Genomic DNA, 24,186 nt, shown 5'->3' on the forward strand with positions numbered 1-24,186 from the left:
TGTGGCCTCACCAGAGCTGAGTACAGGGGACAATCCCTGCCCTGCTCCTGCTGGCCACACCATTGCTGATCCAGGCCAGGATGCCACTGGCCTTCTTGACCACCTGGGCTCATGTCGAGCTTGCTGCTGACCAATTGTTACTTTATGAACAAGCAAACACTTTACCTTGCTTCTAAGAGCCCAATCTGAAAACAGTTTATCCAAACTCACCTTTCACTGAGACCTCTGCTGCCATCTGAATTGGAAATTTATGGCACACTGGATCAACTGTTTGCTGCTACAGCCACACTCTGCAGGGAAGAGGAAACCAATATTATGCTTGGCTGACTGAAGGAATACCTTTTAAAGGTGTGCAAGATGAAGTAGAAGTGCAGCAGGTGGAATTCCCAGGTCTACTGATAGAATTACATGCTATCAGTCAGTTCAGATTGATCCTGAGATTTGGTTGCACCAGATATCTGTGGTCATCATTCTTATTTCTGCCATGGAAAGAGAAGTCTTTAATTTCACTCTTGCATATTTTTAGCCACCATGAAATATTCCATTATGGCTGAAATGCTGAAAGCTGTTTCTACATCTGTGCCTGTAAGCCACAAAAGCACTAATGTTTCATTGGAATAAACCCAAGTTCTATAACACTTTGAAGATCCAGAAAGTTGGTAAAATTCTCTGCTATTACTAATGCCACTACTCCAAACATTTGGATTCCATGTTTATCCCATTGTGCCTTTATCAGTAGAAGAGCAGCTTCTGACCAGATGGCCTTAAATTTGTGCTTCTAAATATTACAGAACTTGCACTGTCAGGAAAAAGGGTCCTTCTGTCACTTGTCCATTTTACACAGAGAACAGTCAGTTACATGATATATAAACTATGTCACTGCCCAGCTGAAAGAACTAACACAGTATTAATCTGGTTTCAGATCCATCCAGCTGATGATATGATACCTCAGGTATTAAACTGCCTTTGTGATTTCAATTACCTTCCTTTTATATGCCTGGAAAGTGAAGTTATCAGCATAAAACTAATAAAGCAGGGAGTTCTATGAAAGTGGCAAGTGAGTTATTGCAATTGCTTTAGGCAGTGTAACCTACTTCTGCATAGTCACAGATGGGGAAGGTTTACTCGTTGCCTAAAATTTATTTGCACGGAAAGAAAAGCAAGACACGAAAGCAATCTTGTTTCCTTTACAAACTCAGCTTTTCCTTCTCCTCACTGCTGTCCTGTCCCCCACCCCCACCTTCCCAGCAGCCAAAAAAATCAAATCAATTGCTTTTAAAGGCGAGGGATGAAATGGGACTGTGCTGTAAAGTGAAGGAGAAGGTAAGGTGAAGGAGGACGTTATTAACTAAAATCATATCGCAGCTTAGGGGATAAGAGTAACAGTCTAAAGATGTAATGAATTTCAGAAACCCAAAATGCAGCTGTTTTAAATTGTATTTTTTATATTTGATTGATCAGGCAAATGTGTTACTTTAGAGATAAGGCAAAAGCTATCACACTGAGAGATGGTTTCTGGTGACACTGTCATCTGGTTAAAAAGATGAGGCACCCAAGGGCTCTGCTTGTTTATTAAAAGCATCTGTTTTATTTCCAGAAGAAAAATTAAAAATCATTGCTTCAAAAAGTGTGTGACAGAGCTGGAAAGACAGAGTTAGTTTAAGTCTGTGACATTAGAGGGACCCTGACCCTTCTCCTTCATGCATATGATAGTCAGACACACCAGAGTCCTGCTGATTCCAGCCTAGCTCCTGTACTGCCCAAGGGGTACTGACTGGAGGAATTGTGTGGTTCACACGTGTGTGTTCAGCTGCTGCTGAGGAGCCTGACATCCCTGTGAAAGGGATAAAAACCAGCCCAAAGCAGAGGAGCAGCCCCAGCCTCCTGAGCAGGGTGGCTTGCATCCCCTCTGGCTGTGTCTGAGATGGGGCTGCTGCCCCACAGCAGGGTTGTGTGCAGTGGGCACGATGTCATCTCTAACATCTGGCCTGATGTTGCCAGTCTGATGCTGTGTCTCCTGACCAGTCTACAGCAGAGGCTGAAGCTGCCCCAGAGCAGTCTGGTGGCACTCCTGCACTCCTGCACTCCTGCACTCCTGCACTCCTGCACTCCTGCAGTCCTGCACTCCTGCACTCCTGCACTCCTGCACTCCTGCACTCCTGCAGTCCTGCAGTCCTGCAGTCCTGCACTCCTGCACTCCTGCACTCCTGCACTCCTGCACTCCTGCACTCCTGCACTCCTGCAGTCCTGCACTCCTGCACTCCTGCACTCCTGCACTCCTGCACTCCTGCCTGGTGGGAGTGTTTGCTGCAGCCCGGGAGCTCTGCTCACGCCGTGCAGGACACACAGCACGCGCTGCAGGAGGGCATGCACAGCACAGGGACTGGGAGCAGCAGAGCTGCTGCAGCTCTGGCACGGGGGTCACCAGGGAGACCCCGGGCTGAGGCACACTGACCTGCAGAAACTCTTCCTTAAAGAAGAACACTAACCTGCATAAACTCTTCCTGGGCTAGGACAAGACCCCTCACCAGGGAAAAGCCCCTGCTCAGGCCTTATCTCCGTGGTGCCAAGCAATACGAGGCAACGGGGAGAAACTGATGCACAGGAAGTTCTACCTGAACAGCAAAAACCTCTTTACTGAGCACTGGAACAGGCTGCCCAGAGAGGGTGTGCAGTGTCCCTCACTGGAGACATTCTGGAGCCATCTGGAACACATTCCTGTGCCCTGCTTGGGCAAGGAGGTGGGACCAGAGCACCCACTGTGATCCCTTCCTGACCCATTCTGTGATTCTGTCTTTGCTTGAACCGACAGTGGAGAGAGGCAATGCTGGGCAATTGTGGCTTTGTAATTCTGCTGTTTTTTAGATCCCAGTATGCCAAATGCAGAGGGAAGGATGGAGAAGCACCTGGCTTCAGATGTGTTCAATGTCACCAGCCCCTCACAGAACTTGAAGACAGAATACAGTGAAAAGAGAAAGGATTCACTTTCTCTTCAGCAGCATACTGACTGCTTTTAATGTTTGCAAAGCTTTTGGCTATAAAAGATGTCTATGGCTGAGAGTTTCTCTTGGTCTGTAGTCACTGCCACAAAGGAATTCCTCCAGACTCCTTTTCCTTCCTTCCTTAGCTCCTCAGGGACCTGTGCTGCTGTCCCTGGCAGCAGACCAAGGGGAAACAGCTTGGGTTGAAGCTTCCCTTGCAGCAACAAAACACCATTGATCAGCCACGTCTGCCAGGGCCAACAACTTTTGGAAGCTGGCACTCTTTTAATGCCTGGCTGCTCTCTGTATTTAAGGTTCAAGTATGCAACTCCCCTGCAGAGTAATGGGTTTTCTTTATGTCATCCAACTGAAGAGAGAGAAAACGTCCTGCAGCTGACCAGCCCTGCAAACATCAGTTCAGATCCACCTCAGGCCAGGCCTGGGAGCTCCTGAGGTTCTATTCCTGAACTCCAGTGAGCTGCACTGGGAACACCAGCCTGGAGAAATCCAGGGTTGTCCTCAGCTCCACTGGGACTTATTCAGGGCAGTCCCTTTCAGTAAACCAGAGGTATTTTGTATTTATACCTAGGTACCTACTGGGCTGTTGCATTGAAAGATCCTAATCTTGCTTTCACCCCTGTGGGATATTGATTTTTAGAAAATACTCTATGCTTCATTTTTCGGGGTTGCAGCACAATTTGATGGATCATATACTTAGGGATGCACTCCCATTAATTTCTCCCTTACATTCTCACTCTTTCACAACACCAAACTATCAGTGGCTTTAGCCTTTTCTATATGATTTCCTCTGAGAGCACACAAGGAAAAAGAAGGCAAAAAATAAGCTATTATTTAAATAACACCATCCACGTATGACCTTTGAGCATGGAAGAAGAGTTAAATAAAGGCCCTTGCACTTACCTTTTCTTTGGGCAGGCTAAAATCCCCACTTATTTCTTGATGATTGACTTTTGTTTGTTTAGTGTGGCCCTTATTCCCTTCTTGTTCACAAATTCAGCAAGCATGAAGGTTTGCTATAGTTGCTATTCCATCAGTGGAATTTTATCAGCAGAATATCAGACAAAAATGTAAGTACTTCTGACAGAAGAGGCAGTGTCTGAAAGAAAAAATATGCATTTGCTGTTACCAAAATGAAGGAAAGTAAACTTATACTTGTCTATTTGCAGCTATATTCCTTTGAAGCATTACAAAACCCCATGAAAATCTAGATGTTAGAGACTGTAAAATCACTTAGAAAGTTAATGTGCATAAACATACATAAAATGATTGTTTGCTTTTTTCCTGCACAGCCCTTTTACTGTATTACTGTATAAATCAGACCTACTTTATTTTCCCTTGCTTAGCTTTGTGCTCTTTTTAAAGCATCTCAATGAATGAATACATATTTCTAGAGCCTTACGGCCTTAAACCCCAAATTTATTACTGCATTTTCACGGCAAAAAAGGCCTTCCAGACATTTATATATGAAACATATTACTGGAGATAGGACTGGGGGATTTAATGGCTCAAAATATGATTTCCAACTTGGGAGGTGCTTGAAAAATCTGAGGACAAAATGTCAAAATGTCATGTCACAGAAGAGTCGAGAGTCTCCACAGGAGACTGGAAACACCCCAGCCCTGTCCTGCTGTGGTGGCAGCTGGAATAAAGATGGACACAGTACCCTGAAGATTGTAACATTTTATTTTTTGCTCCTGCTGGTACCCAAGAGTGTGTGGTGGTATGGATGAGACAGGTACAGGTCACAGCCATGCAGAAACCAGGGGAGAAATCACCCTGATCACTGGAGGCACATGGATCCAGTGAGGCTGCAAAGCTGGGCCAGAGCATGCTCTGCTGGCAGCGTGTCCCTGCGTCCTCAGAAAGGTGATCCTGGAACACAGGGGTGGAAAATGATCTCTCTGTCATGCCAGAGGCACAGCTGGCTTAGAGAGAGCAGGACAGATCAGGAGGGGTGGTATGGGAGGTCCTGCCTCAGGATGATGCTCTGAATTCAGCAATCTCACAAGAGAAAAAGCATGGGCAGGTGAGGGAGATGTTGCAGGGCAGAGAGGAGTCATGGGCTTACCAATTTTTTCTTCTAATTGACCAGGGACCTGTTAGATGGCAAAGCCCTGCTTGTCTGTGCTGCATGTTGCACACCCAGAGAGGTTTTGCAGGCACACAGCGTCTCCTGCTGCAGCAATGCCTTTGGCTGCAGCCACGTGTGGGGCTGCTTCTGGATGTCCAGAAGGGGAAGAAGCATCACCTCCCTCCGTGTAAGACAAAAAGCCTGATGGGTTCTTCTTGCTGCTCCTACATCAGTCACAGCTTTCTCTGTTGGTCTTTATTAGTATTTTATTTCTTACCCAAAAGCCCTGCACGTGCACATTCTGCCCTCAGGGACCACGGAGGGTTTGAGTGTGAGTGGTGCTGGGGAGAAGAGACCCCAAAGTGTCCAAAAGTGCTCAGTCCTAGTTCCAGAAGGAGACTTCAGTAAGAAATGTGCCTCAGTGCTCCTTGCCAATGGCACCATGGCTCTGCCTGGGATGTGGATGTCTGACAGGCACTGAGCTAAGACCAACAAAATATAAAAGTCATACAGGCCACTGAACAGCTCCTGATGTTAATGACTTCTGATTACCACTGGCCTGAGCTGCAGCTGTATTTTATTAACACTGTGTACAGAGTAAGTGGAATTCCAGATGGAGCACAAAGCACCTTTTCTCTTGTTTTGCCTGTAATTGCAAAAGCTTAAATTGTACTTGTAGCTGGTTTATGATTGACCTTAAATACCACATTTGCTATAGTGGAACACTGCAATTTGGAATGGAAACATTACACAGAACTGGTCGATGATCTCTAGGATGCAAATAAAAATAGTGCCATGGGTGTTCAAATAAATATTTCTTTCCATTTTGTCTTTTAGTTTTTATTGAAAAGACAAAATGGTCACTTCCCCAGGTCACTTGAAATGAAATTGTCCTTCACAGGTCAAGCTATGGCTGCTTTGCAGACAGTAAAAAAGACAGTGCTTTAGATCATTAGAGCCCTGGAGATGTTACAGCAATCCAAATGATTTGCATTTCTGAAGGAAAGGCTTTTATTTCTGAACTGTTCACCTCTTATTGATCTAAAAATGTACCTTTTTTTTTTCCTCATGAAAACGCCTGTCCTCAGAATTGAAAACATAAGACACGTTCCTAGCCTTGATGTGGCACCTCTCCATCAGCTCCCTGAGGAGCTGCCCACTGCACTTTAGTGCAAGCGATGGAGGAAATGACGCTTTGGGCAGTGGGGCTGCGCTAGGACTCCGTGGGGAAAGTGAAGGGAAGGGGAAGGCTCAGCCCTGGCCCAGGGACCTGGGGCTGCTCCTGCTCTGTCAGCTCCAGAGCCCAGGAGCCTTTTCTGAACTGCTGCTGGCAGCAGAGCTGGGCAGCCTTGGCAGGGTTTGAGTCCAAAGGGGATTTTAGAGGAGGCTCTCTCACGTCCCCATCAGACAGGAGACACGATGCCCCCACCCTGGGTCCCTCCTGTGCACCCTTCAGTGCTGCACAGTGACATTTTGGGATGTGATGGGGACAGGGCAGGGGCTCAGACTCTGGACAGGAACCGCAGGTATGGCACTGGTGGCACTCGCAGGGGCTTTGCCCCACTGCATTTCTTGCCTGAGTCATCTGTGCACCCTGTTTTGCTTTCCTGCTAGGTTCCCTTTTGTCCAAGAGGGAGGCATCCTTGTCTCTGGGAAGAGGCTGGGTGCTGCCTTTGGGAAGGTTTCCCTTCCCTGGGGTGTCTTTATAGAGTTCTTCTTTTCAGCCCACTGGTGCTGCCCAGAGAGGCCAGGCCATGCCCCGGGCAGTGCCAGCCTGTGGAGTTGAAGTCAAGCTCAGGAGACAAATGAGGATGCATGAAAAAGGTATATGGCAAAAGTTAATGGAAAATAATGCCTCATTGCTCACAGAGAGGTTATTACATTTCTAAGGCATTTATGAACAAATAAAATGCATCTACAACTGGAGAAAGAGCTTACCCCACACCTGCCATGTTCCCCTCCCCACCTTCCAGCAATCCTCTCACTTATTAGCATTTCAACGCTGCTTTTCTTTGAAGTACAAACTGTATTTTACTAATATTATTTCCATTCATGCTGTGGAAATGAAACTTATGACAGTGTTGATTTCTCAGATCTCCTCAGAGTCTTTGAAATTTGCATTAGATTATTCTAATCACTTAGCCTCGTTGTATATATTTACACAAGTACTTTTGATGTTTAAAAAGATCAGGCTGCGATGAGATGTGCAGGGGGAGATACATGCCCCTAAGGAAAGGAATGCTCTTTTTTCTCAGACCACATCTTCAGCTCGAAGTTTTCAGATAAAACAGTGGGTCAGTGCCTTGGGGAGCGGGGGAGTGACTGCTAGACCGGGAGGATGGAGGGATTGGCTCTGCCTGCAGCAGCAGGCAGCAGAGGTGGAGTGGGGCTGGGTCCCTACAAGGAAGAGGAAGGTGGTGAGGACTCGTCCTCTCACACCCTTGATCACCGATGTGACTGTGCTGCTGCCCATCTGACAGAAGAGACTGTCCAGCCTGAACCCACCATGAGTGAACCCATGAGTGACACCAGGGTCTGGGTGTTGGAGTCTAGAACATCCCTCTGGCCACCCTGGAGGGTTTGGAGACTGGACAGGGGGGTCTGGGATCTGTACAAGGGGGTCAAACAGCCTCACACAGAGCCCAGGAGGACACTGCCTCTGATCCCTGTCCACGGGAGTGAATGCCCACATTGTATGAAGAATCACAAGCTGGGAGAATTCAAAATAAGTAGTATTTAGTTTATCATAGAATGTAAATGTAGAATCTAGGATTTTTAGTATATGGGGCTGAAGAGACAAGATGGAAGAATTGGGGAGTGGCCCCTGTGCTCCTTGTTCTTGCTCTCATCCCCCATCTTTTGCTGAGCTGGATTTTAGAGATTGGTTTAGCGTAGAAATGACATGTTAGCATAGGTAGTAGGTATTGGTAACATTTTGTAAATAAAAAGTTCATTGTGGACAGTGGTTGGGTCAGGGGTACTGTACATAAAGTGCAGGGGGCTCTCTGATCCGCCCAGTCCAGCCGCGTGTCCTGCTCTGCTGGGGACGCCCTGCAGAGCTGAGACAGAACTGAGATAAGGTTCCCTGCCAGGGAGGCCTGGCAGAGCTGAGAAAGGACTGAGATAATGAAGAATAAACAACCTTGGAAACACGGACTGGAGACTCAGCCTGTCTTCTCTACCTCTGGTGTGAAACACTTAGGGTAAAGAGAAGACGGAAAACCTGATTACTTTGGGGAACAGCAACCCCAAGGAGAATCTCAGGGAAAGATAACCCTGAGATGGGGACTCAGCAGCTGCCGAATCCCAGCTCCACTGAATTCAGCAGAAATGTCCTTCTCTGGGGACAGCAAAAAGCCTGGACTGTGGTGCCGTTGTTGTGGCTCTGACCACGACAGCCAGGCAAGTCCTGCAGGACTGCTCCTGTGGGCAGAATGCAGGGTGTCTGCGGAGGGTTGCAGTCGTATGTTCAAGGTAATTAATTTGCTTTCAGGGCTGGCTCTGTGAGATCCAGAATGACAGGCAACAAGAGCAGCCTTTGCACAGGAAATGAGACCAGGAAAAAGTGGGGAGCAGGCCAGAAAAAGGAGAAACTGATCTCTGGAGGGCTGAAGGAGAGAATCTTTCTGGAAGAGGCAGGATATTGCCAGCTATCTCACATGAGGTTTAGCTTCACAAAGACTGGGGATCATACTTCTATTTGCAATTCTGGAGGTATTGTAAAGGAAGAATAAACTGGATTATGATGTTAACTTTATTTACAATGAAATCTGGAGAAAATAACCCATTATAATCCCTGTATAGCCATTCACTGAAGAGTTTGACTTGATGATCCTTGTGGATTCCTTCCAACTGAGAATATTCTGTGATTATCCAACACATTACCCTTAAATACTGTAAAATCCATGACAAACTGTTTCAACACAGTTTTGATTCTGTAACTTGAGATGATGAAGTTTGTGGGTATGTACCTTAAAAAAAAAAAGAGGATCCTGGTCCAAGAATATGCACTTCCATAAACTCAATGACAGATGAGAGCAGACTTCCTCACCCACACACTGAAACTGATCTATCCACTTAGACATGAAAAGAACATGTTTTGAAGAAGTCTAACATTCTGAATTGTCACTAGTGAGGACAGCTTTCTCCAAAGGCAGAAAAGATCTTTTACCTCTCCTAAGCTTGAAAGCTATGTTGAGTCAAGTGAAAAAAACCAAACCAAAATTAAAATGCTCTACATTATGAGGATTCAGAGATCTAAAGAGGTTTTAAAGATATAATTTTCAACTTCATAACCTTTTCACAAGCACAAATTTCTAGGAGCAGTTCTCTCTCCTCTCCTAGGACTACCTAGAGCAGGGCAGCCAAGCCTGAGCTGGAAGAGGAGTGAGCTCATTGCCAATGCTGGATGGGCAGTCCCAAAACTCCTACTGTCCTCAGAGGGAGCAGCAGAAGGAACACCTCAGGGCTTTCATTCTGGCTGATTTATTTCACCTTTATTCCTAATTCTCACGTTACACGCCTTGCTGCACTGGTGAAGAGATATTGTGTGACCCACGTGAGACAGCCAAGGAGAGAGAGGCTAGTGGGCATTTCTCACCTCGAAGGTCAGGAATTTGTGAAGCAATCAGAAACACCATGAGATTCATAACTTTTCTCCCCCACAAAACTGTGTTAGCACACAGAGCTGTACTCACATGGGGGTTTTATTCCCAGAGGAAATCGATTTCAACAGGGCCATTTTGACTTATGTCCCTGTACCTGCTTCACCTCCATTCTGTGGAGGGAGAAATCCTTTGTGGTGCCTGTCCAACACTGGTAGAACCTCCCTAGATGGACAGGCTCATAACACATCCAGCTTTGAGATCTAGTTCAATTTTTGGAAGCAAATTCTTTCAACAGATATTTACGATTAGAAATGAAGGATTTAATGAATGGACAAATGCTATGAAACTGCTTCTGGAGTTAGTTTTGCTCAATTTTCTTATTCCTAATGAGGGCACAGCTAGTGCCTGTGTAAGGAAGAGTGAATGGAATTGTTTGCTCGTGAAATTTCCAAAAGCAGTTGTACTTTTTCCTAAAATAACACAAAGTGATAGAAGAAACCTCCTCTCTTCTCTTAAAAGAAACATATCCACAGTGCATATTTCAGCATGCTTCCTCCCTGAGGATTTCTCAGTCTAGAATAAAAGGATGTTTTATCCAATGGCTTTCAACGTGCTTGTAATGCTTGCACAGACACTAGGCCCATTTTTGTTTTAATCATGCTTTGAGCATCATGAATACCAAAATTTTCAATACCTTTTTTTTTTTTTGGCTAAAATTGAACATATAAATTTTACTGGGTTTTTTTGTTGTTGTTGTTTGGTTAGTTGGATTTTTTTTTAGGTAACAAATTGCATTTTCAAAAGCTTGAAAAACTTTTCAAGAGCAACTTAGGTGTCTGGGAAACAAAGTTCTATTAGAATTTTGTTATGGCTCAGCATGTTTTGAAAAAATAAATGTGTATGAGCCCCTGGAAGAGAGTATATGAAAGCATTAGCAAAAGATCAATTCTGAATTGACAGGAAAATTGAAAGCTGTGAAAGGAACCTGCACTCATTCACCTGGCTATGAGGTTACACAGCCACCTGTGTCTAGATTTGAATACACCGAGGTGAATACAAGGAGGGAGGAGAAAAGGAAGTAAAGGAGGTGAAAATTACCACATCAGAGCCTTTTGCTGCTGTATGGGGATAAAAAGGTATTGCTTGTGACTCCACTCAAATGAGAATCTGCTGTTAGAGAGTTCACTACAATCTATCTTGTTTGAGCACTTGGGGACTTCAGAAGACTTTGTTAGAATGGAGCTGGAAAGAAATTGGAACACTGGCCAAAGCTTAAAAAAACCCATTTTCTTTCTATGGCAAGATTATTAGCATTCTCACAAAGATGACTGAATTGAAACAAGAAACTCATCTTAAAAGCAAACCTACCTTTGATGAGAATCCTGCACAAAGCACAATAAAGCATAAAAGGGCCTGTGGGATCCTATTTTCCTCTGCATGTGCTTCCCAATTTCTGTCTTTGCTAATGGGTCACCTGGGATGTGCCAAACTGGGGCATCTTGGAGGGACAGCAGGGATCCACAGATTTCCTGAATGACCTGCTGGGGCTGTAACCAGTTTATTGAAGGGGAAATCACTCTGTATCTTCGTCCCCTTGTGGTCACTTGCACTGCAGAAATACAGCTTGACCCACCAGCCAAAACCAGCCTCAGCAACCTGCTCCTGACAGAAGTTAGCACTGGAGAAAAACCCCAAGATGTTGCCTTATGGACAATCAAAAAATGATAGCTTTATAGAGAGAAACTTGCTTTTCTTCCTTCCATTCATTTGAAGTTTGACTTAACTCTCAAACCCGAGGACTTAGATCCCTTTTAAGTGTTTAGTAAATTAAGTTAATTCAGATCTTTCTGAATACCGAATGTCTGTCAGAAGTCAATTGTGTGTTTTGTGATCCTTGTACAATTATTTTCTCCTCTATTTTTAACTCCTGATCTTTTGACCTTCCTTTTGTTTTATCTTCCATTAAAAAACCCACTCTGGCTCAGGCCTACATTATTTAAAAAGTAAATTTCATTATCATTTTACCTAACTTCCTTTATATTGAAGCAAGGCTTACTGATCTTCAATTTACAGTGATTTTAATTTTAAAATCCCTCCCTAAGTACAATAAAAAGAACCTCTAAAATCCTCTTGTAAATAATAGCGAGCCATAGCAGGATTTCTTGCCTATTGTCACCTCTGAAGCTAGAGACAAGCACAGTCCTCCTCTAGATATTGCCAAGAAGTTTGGGGACATTTGATGACCTGCAGTAACAGGGAAAGAAACTGATAACAAGCCTAGCTGCAAAATTAACTTTTTTTGGATTAAACACCCCATTTCTCATCACTGTGGCCTGATAGTGGTTTCCAGCAGGTGAGGAAAGGAGAGCCTGTAAATTGTCATGTGTGTGGTGCTTGGTGAGACCAACAGAAAGGGAGGGAGCCCCTTGTTTAATTCTCCCTTTTCTGCTCCAGCCCATGTGTTCTGTTATCCCAGGCAACATTTCCCACTGAAAACCAAGAAAAATTAAATAAACCGAGAGGAAAGGAAAATGACTTTATTTCCTAGGGTCAGGGAGTTACTATACTAAGACTGTTTTACTAATATAAAGGTAATTGCAAAAATTAAACAGCGAGAAGGAACGAGAGGTTCCCAGAAATTTACCTGTGGCAGAAGGAGGAGCAACATTTCCCTTGTTTTTCCTTCTGACCCAAGCCTGGGCTGGTGGCTCCCACCCAGCATTTTTCACACATTTTGGTCTATAGGGTGCCCATATCCATAAGCATTCAAATGACCTAAAAATAAAAGAAGCAACAATTTCTTTAGGAAGATTCCAGTTACCCACAGACATCATCTGGATTGCAGTAAATCAAGCCCATGCCACGCTGTAACTAGGCCACATTTCACTTTGACAGGCAGCTTTTTTATTTTTCACTTTGGGAGTTTGTTGGGTTTCTTTTCTTTTTTTATGATCTTGGATGTTTTTATTATTAACTAAGGAAAAACTTATAATAAAAGCATTATTCCTCTTCATTTCATTAGGAATTAACTTCTGATTCTTTGTGAAATCTCCCAAGAGCTATTCTCATGTAGTAGGTTACACCAGAAAGTTCTGATTTAGATTCTGTGATTAAACACTATGTTATATAAACAGAGCAACACAGCTTCATTTAAAATATTAATAATGAAATCTCCTTATGGAAATTAATTCTCACAGGCATAAAAATCAGATTTTATTGCCATCTAATAAGGATTTTTGCAGACAAAAATTTGTCATCATTCAGCAGTATAAAAGATCACATTTTCCTTCTTGCAAACACAGTTTTGAAAACAATGCTGTAGAAATCCCTGTACACACTGCATCCAGGGGAAGAAATACCATCCACATAGCAAAGAGAAATATGTTTAGCCAAAGGTCAAATCAAAAGGAATAGGCTGGAAATATTCCCTGCTGACCAGCAGAAAATAAGTTTAATTATTCCATGCTACTGCTCATCCCTTTGGAGGTAATGAGCCCAATGACAATTCAGTGGCAGTAAGTGGAAATGCTTTCTTCCAAATGGAATATTTAGAACAGATAAAAAAAGAAATTGCATATATTTAACAAAAAAAGAAAAAAAAAAAAGAAAGAAAAAAAAACAAGAAAAAAAAAAAAGAAAAAAGAAAAAAAAAGCAAGGAAATATTAAGATTAATATTAAAGCTTCACATTTAATAATAAGATAGTAACTATTTCCTTGTGAAGTTACAAACACAGATAAATTATTTCAGACTAAAAGTATGAGCAGGTTTATTCTGAAATCATAACCTTGCCACAAATCCTGCAGCAGGAATTAAACTGTCACTGCACCTCCTCTGTGTTGGTGTGGGGTGGAACTGGATGTGCACACCCTGTGAGCAGAGCACGGCCAGGGGCTGCCACTCAGGAGATGTGAAAAGGTGATTTCAGCTGAAGTGAACTGTGAAATAAGCCGTACAAAAAGCAGGCTCTGCTTCAGGAGTGTTTGTTTGCAGAGTTTGTTTCAGCATGCACACTGCTCATTCTTGCCAATCACCCTGGACCAGTTACTGCCTACCCTGTGTATTTCTATATATGTACACACTATATGTATCTATAATAGAGCTTGAAAAGAAGATATGCAGCAGGAGTTTTGTGCTGTGATTGCAGCTGAAAACAAAATCATCAAATATGTTCTCTGGTCTTCAGTTCTGCTGTTCTCCACAGGAGAACATAAATACTTGGGACAGCATTGCCCTCTTACCTTGATATTAAACAGGAACATGCCCAGATACCACTAAGCAGACAATGCCATTTCTATGGCTTTGATTGCTGATACAATCTACTTTCTTTTTTTTATATATATATTTTTTTTGTGGAGTCTTTTCTGCATAATTTAGAAACATGACCTCCATGTCATGTTTCTAAATTAAAACATGTCATGTTTAAAATATTTAGAAAGGAGCAAAAGAACCTGTGCTTTCAAATGGAGCAGGTTCTTCTGAAATGGAAACTAACCCGGAATAGGTTGCTCAGAAAAATTACAGGCAGGGATACAATGCTTTACATCCAGAAAATTGGAAGTATTTGTAGCATCAGAAAAGTTTTAAAAGCTCCCGTGGAATTGCACCACTAAGAAGATGAAAAACCCAGACTTTTTTTTTTTCCCCTGATAGGAAAACAATCAAAAGAAAAGGTCAGGTATCAGAATGCAATATAAAAGCACTGGAAACAAATTTTAGGACCTTTAAATGGACAGCACATTTTTTCCAACCTTCCTAAAAGAGAGTGCCGTAAAGAACACATTCTAAATTCCCCCCAAATTAATTTCCAGGTCTGTGATATATGAGACAAGCCAAGATAGCATCATAATTGCGAGGTAGACAAACATTCTGATCTCATAATGGAAAATTCCAACAGCCTGAGCCTTTTTCATTAGATCCCTGAACCTCAGCTGCTGTACCAAGTTCCTTCTACCAGAGCACAGCTGATTTAGAGACAACCCAGGCCCTTCCTGCATTTGTTAAACCAAAGGTAAAGGAATTTTCAGGATTATTACTGAAATTTGATCTATTTAAGGAAAGTAATGGCATTTCTTCCTCCTCTTTTATAGAAGATGGTTTTATAGGTAATCAAAATGAAGTATGACTTTGGACACATTTATGTTACAGAGCTGCTGGCTGCTGTTGTTGCACACAGTGCAAGTGCTGCAGAGGGGCAAGAAATGCAGCTGCTCTATTCCATGCAAGTGCTGCAGTGGTGCAAGAGATGCAGCTGCCCTATTCCATGCAAGTGCTGCAGTGGTGCAAGAGATGCAGCTGCTCTATTCCATGCAAGTGCTGCAGTGGTGCAAGAGATGCAGCTGCCCTATTCCATGCAAGTGCTGCAGTGGTGCAAGAGATGCAGCTGCTCTGTTCCATGCAAGTGCTGCAGTGGTGCTGACAAATGGGGAATTTCCTCCCACCCGTGGCACAGTGTGTCCATCAGTGGCTGTCACACACTCAAGGAAAGGTTATGCTCAGATGTTTCCTGGGTAGTCCCTACCCAACTCCAATCTGTCTAGGAGAGATAAAAAGATTCCATTATTATTTACTTGATTGATTATTCCCTTGGCAATTAAATAGCCAGAAATCACAAAACACTGGCCCATCTCCCCAGCATTTGCTGGATTACCATTGCAGACCAGGAGCCAGAGGGATTTTTCCTCCCATTTCTGCACAGGAAACCTGAAGCTCATTCTCATGAAGAAAAATCCTTCAGCATCCTCTAAAGGTAGACCTTAAATTGCTGCAATGATTGCCTTCTAATGGAACTGTTTCCGAGAAGCTGGGGAAAAGTGGAGTCAGCAAGATCCCATTTTAGTTCCTCTAGATTTTTCTTCCAAGAAGACTCAGGAGGAGAGGAGGGACTTATAATAGACTGAAGTAGGTTTTCATGAGGATGGGTATTTGGGGTATCCTCATCACAGTCTTGGCTACAGATACTTCCAGATTTTATAAAAGCACAGTAATTCTAGAAACACAGATCTGACTTAACATAAAGAAGCAAAGTAAAAATGTTTTTAATTTGCATTTAAGGAAGAACAGGCTTTGTACACACGTTTGCTTTTTTACATTGCCCTCTGTTAGCAGAATGATGAATTACTGGCTCCAGCCTAGCAAGGCAGCCTTACTTTTGCTTTCTGGCCTGTTTTACTCTCTGCACATCACTTGCAATGGTATCATCCTAGTTTTGGTTTTCCTTAACTAGAAATAAAGCAGCCCATTTTTAGATTAGAAGATCTGGAACTAAAACATAAGCCATGGCTCTGGTATTTCTCCGTTCCTGCCTTCATTATTCTGAACATCTGGCCAGCTGCAATCCACACACAAGGTCTCTTTAAGTTGTCTTTCTGCATGTTTCATGGAAATAGGTAGGCAGGAAGAAGAGAGGAGTGTTATCTGTGCATCATTCTCCAGACACTGGAGAAGAACAAATACTTTCCTCAGTTTGATTTAAATTTAAATTACTGAATTACCTACAAGTGAAGAAAAAACTCATGCAAGGCAGTGCATAAAACCTTAACTTGGGGTTATTCCTTCCCACAGGCAGGACCCTGCATTTAAAACCTTTGTTAAACCTCATGAAGTGTCTCTCCATGCAACTCTCTGGCTTATCAAGGTCCCATGGAATGGCAGCAGAGCTTTCAGGTGGATCAGCCACTCCTCCCAGTTTTGCATCTCCAGGAAACTTCCTGAGTATTCAGCTTTGCTCATATTACATCAGTCCTTACTATTCCTGAAGTGAAACTGGTATTACCAAGGCTTTCACTTTACTCAGATCAGGTTCACTGACATAAAAGGAAATTTTTCTGTGAACATGAGTGGGAGTTAGATGAGGGTTAATTAAAGAATGCCCTAGAGTTGTGTGAGCTTTTGCTTTTAGTAGTGACATAAAAAAAGAAGATAAAAAATTCAGAAACACAGTTTGGATAGCCCTAAAGTTTTAGGTTCCTGAACAAAAAACTTCTCACAGGATTTCAGAACTATAGAAAGGCACTGTGCAAGCTGGGAGGATTTTTATGCTGACATAATGGTTACATCGGGAATAACAAGGAAAACAGAACTTGCAAAAGGTTGCAGATTCTAGTAGAGGAACTAATATCAACAACAAGAGGAACCAAAACAGAGGGAACTGAAATAATTTGATTTCCGTAGTTGCAACTGTTTCTAAATAACAACAGGCATGGAAATTTTCAGTAATTTTGTAAGAGGAATAACCTGTGAATGGCAAAAGCAGCCTTCTCCTTAATGCACACAGCTGGCAAGAGAAGAGGCAACCTGTTCAACACAAATCATGTTCATTCTACCTGCAAACTGCCTTAAAAATCCAGCCCCTTTTCCTTCTTTAAAGATCTGGTTCAGGTTTTCATTGTCTCACCTCTACATCTGAAGTTTCCCCTTCCTTATTTCAACCCATCTACTTTCTCTCCCTAGAAAACTGTTGAACATATTGAAGAAAAATGTATCTTGCTGACTTATGACCTCTATGCTATTTTCATACTCTTTTCATCCTTCGTATTCCTCTACTGGATGAAATCTTTTCTGTGCTATTACCCCCTCCTATCACAGCACACACTGCTCAGTGCTTGCTTGCAGCTGATAAGAAGATAAGAGGCGACTCCCCAGCTGCTGGTGCTCTCCAATACTGCACTACTGCTTCTTCCTCTTTTATCACATTTCTTTTGGAAATGAGAAGCTTCCTGTGAAGATCTGCAGTCACTTCAAATTGCTGCCTAAGACTCAGTGATGCCTTCTGATGAACCTAACAGCTGGCAGTGACTCATTGCCCCTGTGTTGTGGTTTTACTCTCTTTACATTTATTCCAAACTCTCCAGCTCAGCTGGATGCTCCCTTTGGTTTTCCATCTGCTCATTTTCTTATCACCTGCTGAGGTTACAGGACCTGTGGGGTGAGGGCAGGGCTTTGTTTCCTACAGTTTCAGACACTCCATTAGCAGCTGAGCAGTTTAAGCCTTTCAGAGGTGTGTGCAAGAGATCTCAGCTTATGTAAAGCCTGGGACATACATGGCTGAAATCCAGTTCCTCATGTGTCCCAGAGACTGCTGAGCTGGTATTTAGTTTTGAAAAAATCTGCTTTTCCCCTTCAGCTGGGATAAAGTGGTCAGGTATGCTTCCTGGCCAGCTGCCTGGGGAGGTGGGAATGGATCCCTGAGGTGCCTTTTGCACAAAGTCACTCTTTGATACCCTTTGGCTCATTCTATGAGGAAAAAAAATTAAAAAATAGAGTACTTAAAAGGACCAGGGACAAAAAGTGACAGTGCTGCATTATAACCCACTTGGTTAGGCTGGGGTGTCTAAGGTTTGGTTCCCTTCTGCCATCAGCTGCAGCACTGCAGGGTTCACCACAGTGAGAATCTCTTCATTGCACCTTTTTATTCATGAAGGATCATCACAGGGAAACCATGTGGAAAATAAATATCTACATAGCTGTACACAGAATCCAGGTCTGTGCCTGGTTGCCTTCCCAAAGCCAAGCTGCAGTCCTCAGTCTTGTCACCAAGGAGGACAGCCGTGCTGAGGAGTGTGACAGCAGGAGCAAAGAATGACTTGTGTGGGATACAGAGGACTCGATTTCTGGGTGGCTTCACCTTCTCCCTTTGTGGTGTTTTAAATCTTTTGGGGTGCATATTAAAGGCTGCCAGTAGATATATATATATATAGATATATATATATAAAAATTGAGTTTGTCACCAAGTGAAAGTTCTCATGTGAGCAGGGCAAATTTCCTAATAAAAGTGAAGATTTTTTAATTTAAGCATTCTCACTGTTATTTGTGGAAGACTCAGTGCAGCTGCACAGCAAACCACTACTCATACATCATCCCCTGACATCAACAGTTTTCAAAAGAACAGTCCCTTGGAAGGTGCTCTCCTATGGCTTAGAAAGAAATAACAAATACATACAACTACATAAAAAATAATTGGATGAGTGTGTGTATGCTGCTTTGGTGTCATGATAATTTTAATTAGTCAGGGACCAGGAGCAGACTACACAACACTGTGAAATCATAGAGGAAAAAGGAGGTCTGCGGGTGTCTGTTGGAAGTAAATTTTTCTGTTTACTTAAATTCTCTCTGTGTGTGCACACATGGACAGGTAAAGCCATAACCTGTAAAGAAGGAAGGAGTTAAGCAGAGAACAGAAAATAGAAGAAAAAGGCAGGAGGAGGGATGCAGCAAAGCATCACTTCGGAAATGAAAAAGAGGCTCAAAAGCAAGAGAAGAAAGGGCAGGAAGAAAGGACTTGGCCATCAAGCAGCAAAGGCCACTTCTCAACAAGCAGTGACAAATTGCTCAATCTCCTTCTTTTCAGACTGAAAGGAGCTGATGGCAGGGGGCATTGGGGAGCAGCAGGTACACCCTGCACAGACGTGACAGAGGCCACAAGATCTTAGTCCAGAGCACTTGCACATGCAGCTCACTGCACGGTGACACCCCGCTGACAGTCAGCAAAAAGGAAACTATTTACTTTAGAGATTAGCCCAGCAAAATGGGAACGACCATCCAGGGACCCATGGCCTACGACAAAAGCAATGTCATTTCTCATTACCTGACTCTTTCACGGAGTAATTAATCTTTTCAGAAAGCTTCTAGGCAGGAAACTCTTAGATTCATCTCCCCTTGTCCTCGTTGGAGAGATTTTCACTGGGCAAGGAGCCCAAGGGATCTGGAAGAGTGTGGCCCCTCAGAAATCACAGGCTGCTCAAGGTGACTGAAGGTGGCAGAAGCTATGCTGAATTCTGCCTGACCTCAGAGGAGCCTCTTCCTTTACAACAGCCTCCTCTTCCTTTTCTGAGGCTTAAATTATCACAGCGTATTTCTTTCTTAGAAACATTTTAATACTGACATTATATGGCAATGTTAAAATTGGAATGTCATTTCAGGAAAACCTACAGCCGGCCATGAAAGAAAAATATAAACTACTGCAAATAAAGAAGTCAACATGAAAAACTCCTTGGGAATAACACAGAGGTGCCTGTAAATAATACAAATAAAGGTTTAATAGAAAATAGTCACAGAGAAAGTAACTATGAGAAAGCTGATAAGGGAAAAATTGCAAGGCTATATGTGTAAATACTGAGGAAGCACAAGGACCTTATGATGTGACATGGTTAGAAAATATGGATTCCAAGCACACCTCTATAGCAGTGTACATGGTCACATCTATACTAAACCACTGAGGAGTTTCCCTTTTCACCAACATCTACCTGCTATTTCACACAAATAAACTGCTATTTCACACAAAGCTGTTGCTTTCAATGATCTAAACACTAATTGAAACAGAGTTATGTTACTTCCTGGAATTGGTGTAAATTCCACAAATACACAGCATTTGGAAAAAGGTTTTGTTATGAAAATCTCTTTTCCTCCATCTCTTTTTCCAATCAGTTTTACCTTTCATGTTTAGTTAGAACTTCTGAAGATCCCTTGTTTCTCTTGCTGTCAAAAGACCGAGGAAATACCGCGTGTAACTTTTCAAAAGACTTGATCAAAGGATATTCAATGTAATTTCTTAGGGAACAGTGGAGCCTTTATGGCTGTAAACACCGGGCACCTGGCAAGACATGGCTGGACTTGGGCTGCAGTCAGTGCAGTCACTGTTCAGAACCAGTTCTGTTTCCCAGGGCAGGTGGAGGGGCAGTGCTTGGTGCACCCCTTGTCCTCCAGGCAGGGTTTGTGTGTTGGGCTCCCCTGAGCAGGCACATTTACTCCTCTGTGCCCCACTAGACCAGCCTGGAGCTGTGCTGCTTAAGTGTTCCACATAAAATAGGGCACCATAAACGGGACAGAATTCAGGAGTCTCTGATATCAAGACCACCTTTTGTCACCTTTTCAAGTCACCTAGAAAAGACCTCCAGAATTCCCTCTGCTGCAGGATGCAGACTGAAGACTTCAGCAAGAGTGACAATTAATCCCACTTTTATCTGTTTCCTTTAAAGACTGCATCAACTAACATTCCTTTGCATTTCTTTCTTACACTTAGAGTTCTTGTCTTTCTTTTTCTTCTTTTTTATATATACTTTTTTTTTTTTTTTTTACCAGACATTTCTCCCCAGAAGGATCACTCTAAAGAGCCTCTATAATTTTGAGGAGAGAGTTTCCAGGACAGTGGGCTGAATTTAGAAGCAGTCTCCTCTGTGCTTGTCAGCCAGTCCACTCCAGCCTGCCCCAGCACAGGATTCATGGCATGGAAGCTGGCCCAGGCAGGCAGAGCTGCAAAGACAGTGCACCAAAACTTCTTCTCCAAAGCTGGTGTCAACCCAAAGCCACTGAGCTGTGTGCTATAAATAACTGAGGCCGCTCAACCTGGCCCAACAAGCCCTTCTACTTTAAAAACCCGCAGCTTCTGTGATGTCAGGCAGAGTTTCTGCTGTGACAGAAGATACAAATCCAACATTCAAACCTTTGCCACGTTGCCAGGTACAGTTATTAATGGAAGACAGAATCTCAGCTGCCTGCCAAGGGACTCCGTGTCAACTGAACCAGATGCAGAGAGACTCATTGTCTCAAACATCACGACATTCCTGGCTGAAAAGAGGTAAAAAACAAAAGACGTTGAAGTGTGACGACTATTAAATGTGCCTGGAATGAAATATTAGACTAGATGATCACAGGCTGCATCTAAGAAGAAGTTAAATCCCCTAAACATTAGATAGCCAGTGAAGAAATAAGAACCATTTTTTATATACCCAGAAGACATTCCCATGTGGGCTTCAATCTGCTTCAACTATAAATTCAATTTTTATTATACATGGGCCTGCCTATCACTTCTAGTCCTTCAGAGCCATTGATGTCCCTCGTCCTTCTCTTCCCCCCATTTTCTTTTTAGCTTTGGTTGAGTGTAGGAAACAATACCAAAGCAGTCCAAGCTGAAATGCAGTTTGCTGAACTCCTGCTGGATTTCGTGCAAGGGAATGCTGGCAGCATGTTTCCTTGCCAATGAAGGAATATTCTACATCAACCAGATTAAGTGCTTATGATGCAAAGCAACCATTGTCACACTGGGAAGCATCTTGCTTCTAATGCATCTTGAAGGAAAATTGTTTGAGCTGTGGAGAAGTCTATAAGCAAAGCTTTTACACGTGCTTTCTCTCAGTTACAGCTTCAGGAATGCAGCTAAACATGGAAACATATTTAAAAACAAAACCCCTGCATCTGTAATAGGATTCTACAGTGGCTCTGACCATTTGTCTTTGATGAAGCAACATTTGGAAAACATTAAGGAAATGCCTCAGGGAAAAAGCTCCCTCTGTGGCAAGCTTAATTTTCAAAGGGCAAAAAAGAGACTCGGGGACTGCCAAAATTTGTTATTTTCAGTGTCTCTGTTCCTCGTATATATCTTAGACCACTATTGGGTTTTGAAGGTTATCTTAAAATGAAGATTCCTGTTTGGGGGAAAGCTCCAATTCTTTAGAGCTTTAAGCAAATAGATGGCAGGGCCTCCCTTGGAGTGCTCGGGGAATTCATCTGCAACACTCACAGTTCTATGCTTGCTAAAGAGTAAAAATATCTGAAAGCACAGAAGTTTTTAAGCTAGATATGGGTGACAGCAGGAAAGGAAGTCAAATTTCTGGAGAAATATGTGCTCCCAGTCTCCTCTCTCAAACCAGTGGTCTGGCAGCTGATCATGGAATTTCATTGCATAGAAATTTAAAGCCAGTCATCTGGAAAGACTAGGGGTAAAAAATTAAGGCATTATTTCTTGTGGGTAGAAGATGATAAGAATCTTTTCAGTGATGGACAGTTTCTGTGCCAGCATTTAGACAGAAGAGTTCTTCCAATTTTACCCGTTATCAAAAAGTGCATGAAGATATTGCTACAATCCTAAAACAAGGATTGATGAAATAAAAAGCTAATTTATCTTTTAAAAAAATCCAAACAAACACCTTTTATTGCTGCATTGAGTAAATATTGTGCAAGTTCTGAGCTGCAGTCACAGACAGTGATCAGATCCCTGCCCAAGGCAAGAGGGATGGACTTCGTGACCTTTGAAGATCCCTTCCAACACAAACCATTCTCTCATTGTATGATAAGCAACAATTTTGGTTTTTTTCTATACAGAGATGATCTAAAAGCTTTCAAATATACTTGCAGCTAAGCTTTTTCTTTTTTATTTTTTCACCATTTTGGGTTTTTTTCTTTCTTTTTCAAGTAGGAAGATATATTTCCTAAAATCTTTTCAGCCAGCTGTCTGTACATTGCCCAAGGTTGTCTCCATGTATCTTATTGCTCTGGCTTTGTAGCATATGGCTTTACACAAGTTTCAAAGGTAGCAGAAATAAATGTTGTGAACAACCTCAGGTAATTAATGGAATAGGAAAGAAAGTTCATTTTAAAAAGTCCCCTTGCAGCTCAAACAACAACAGCAGTAAATGCAGTGATAAAAGCACTCTGTTATTGGACAATTTCTCCTGCTGAATCTGAAAATTATGTTACTATTTCTGCACTGGAAAATCCCAAAATTATTGGATTTGAGCTGTCATTTTTTTTTCTTTTTGAAAAGTCTAAACAAGTCAACCTGTATTTTAAAAGATCCTACAAAATTTGGCATTTCGTTGTACCCATACTTTTGTCTCTTTTTTCCTCTGACCTATGAATTGTCAGCATCTTTCCTTGAGCTTAGTTGTCAGTGCAATAACATCCTAAACAATCTGACTAATTTTTCTCCCTACTGTTTCCTGTAGGAAGCTGGATTCAAGAAAAGGCTAACATGAACAAGAATGATACTGCAATGTGTTTATGCCCAAAGCTGTAGCTAATACTTCCCTCCCCTCCTCCTTCCCCCCCTTGCAGTCATGCTGCTGCTAATCAGTTTGTTAAACACTAAATTTCACACCTCCTTCTTTTCTTGACTAGACTCGACTTCACATTTCTCCAGGCATTTGCAATTAAACTTCCAGACATGCACCAAATTGCCATTCTTAATTCACTCCCTGAGTCAGGCGGGATTTCCAAAGCAAGGTGGGAAGTCTCCACCAGGTGTTCTCCCACACCACAAAAGCCAGGCCTCTGCAAGATGCTAGGTAAATGTCATTCTTTTGAAATTGTACATTTGAGTCTCCCAGCTCTGAGAAGCTCAGGGTTTTTTGCTGTGCTTCCCCTGGCCAGTAGCAGACAGATTATTTAAGCAAACGCTGTTCCCTCAGTCCGTGCCAGGAGCTGTAGGCAGCAAGGGCAGGGGATCAGAAGCAGCCTGTTGTATTCCAGATTTTATTTTCCTCCTTCAGGCAAGAGGCACAAACAATGCTGGGCCTCGTTTACTCATTAAAATATTCCAGTAGGGCTCTAATGCTTGTTTCTGGTTATGCCTTCTAGGAAGGATAGAATCAAGTGGCAACAGCCTCACAAGGAAAAGGGTCACCACAATCCCAAAGCAGATCAAAGCCCGAGCATTAGGAACAGGAACCCCCAGGAATTCAATTGAGGGCTCACACTGTACCCTGCATCCTGAACTGCACTATTAACAGAAG

The 24,186-nt window shown here is 42.8% G+C and overlaps 1 long non-coding RNA gene across 1 annotated transcript in view; it reads right to left on the reverse strand.

The window, feature by feature from the left end:
* Positions 1-210: 210 nt before the first annotated feature.
* LOC134559871 (uncharacterized) overlaps positions 211-24,186 on the reverse strand; it is a 34,251-nt gene continuing 10,275 nt past the window's right edge. The window contains exons 2-4 of the long non-coding RNA XR_010082602.1: positions 12,325-12,455; positions 3,903-4,098; positions 211-290 (exon numbers count right to left, since the gene is read on the reverse strand). This is a non-coding gene — a long non-coding RNA (uncharacterized LOC134559871). The remainder of the gene's footprint in view (positions 291-3,902; positions 4,099-12,324; positions 12,456-24,186) is intronic.

This window comes from Prinia subflava, chromosome 18 (genome assembly GCF_021018805.1).
Source record: "Prinia subflava isolate CZ2003 ecotype Zambia chromosome 18, Cam_Psub_1.2, whole genome shotgun sequence".
Lineage (NCBI taxonomy): Eukaryota > Metazoa > Chordata > Aves > Passeriformes > Cisticolidae > Prinia > Prinia subflava.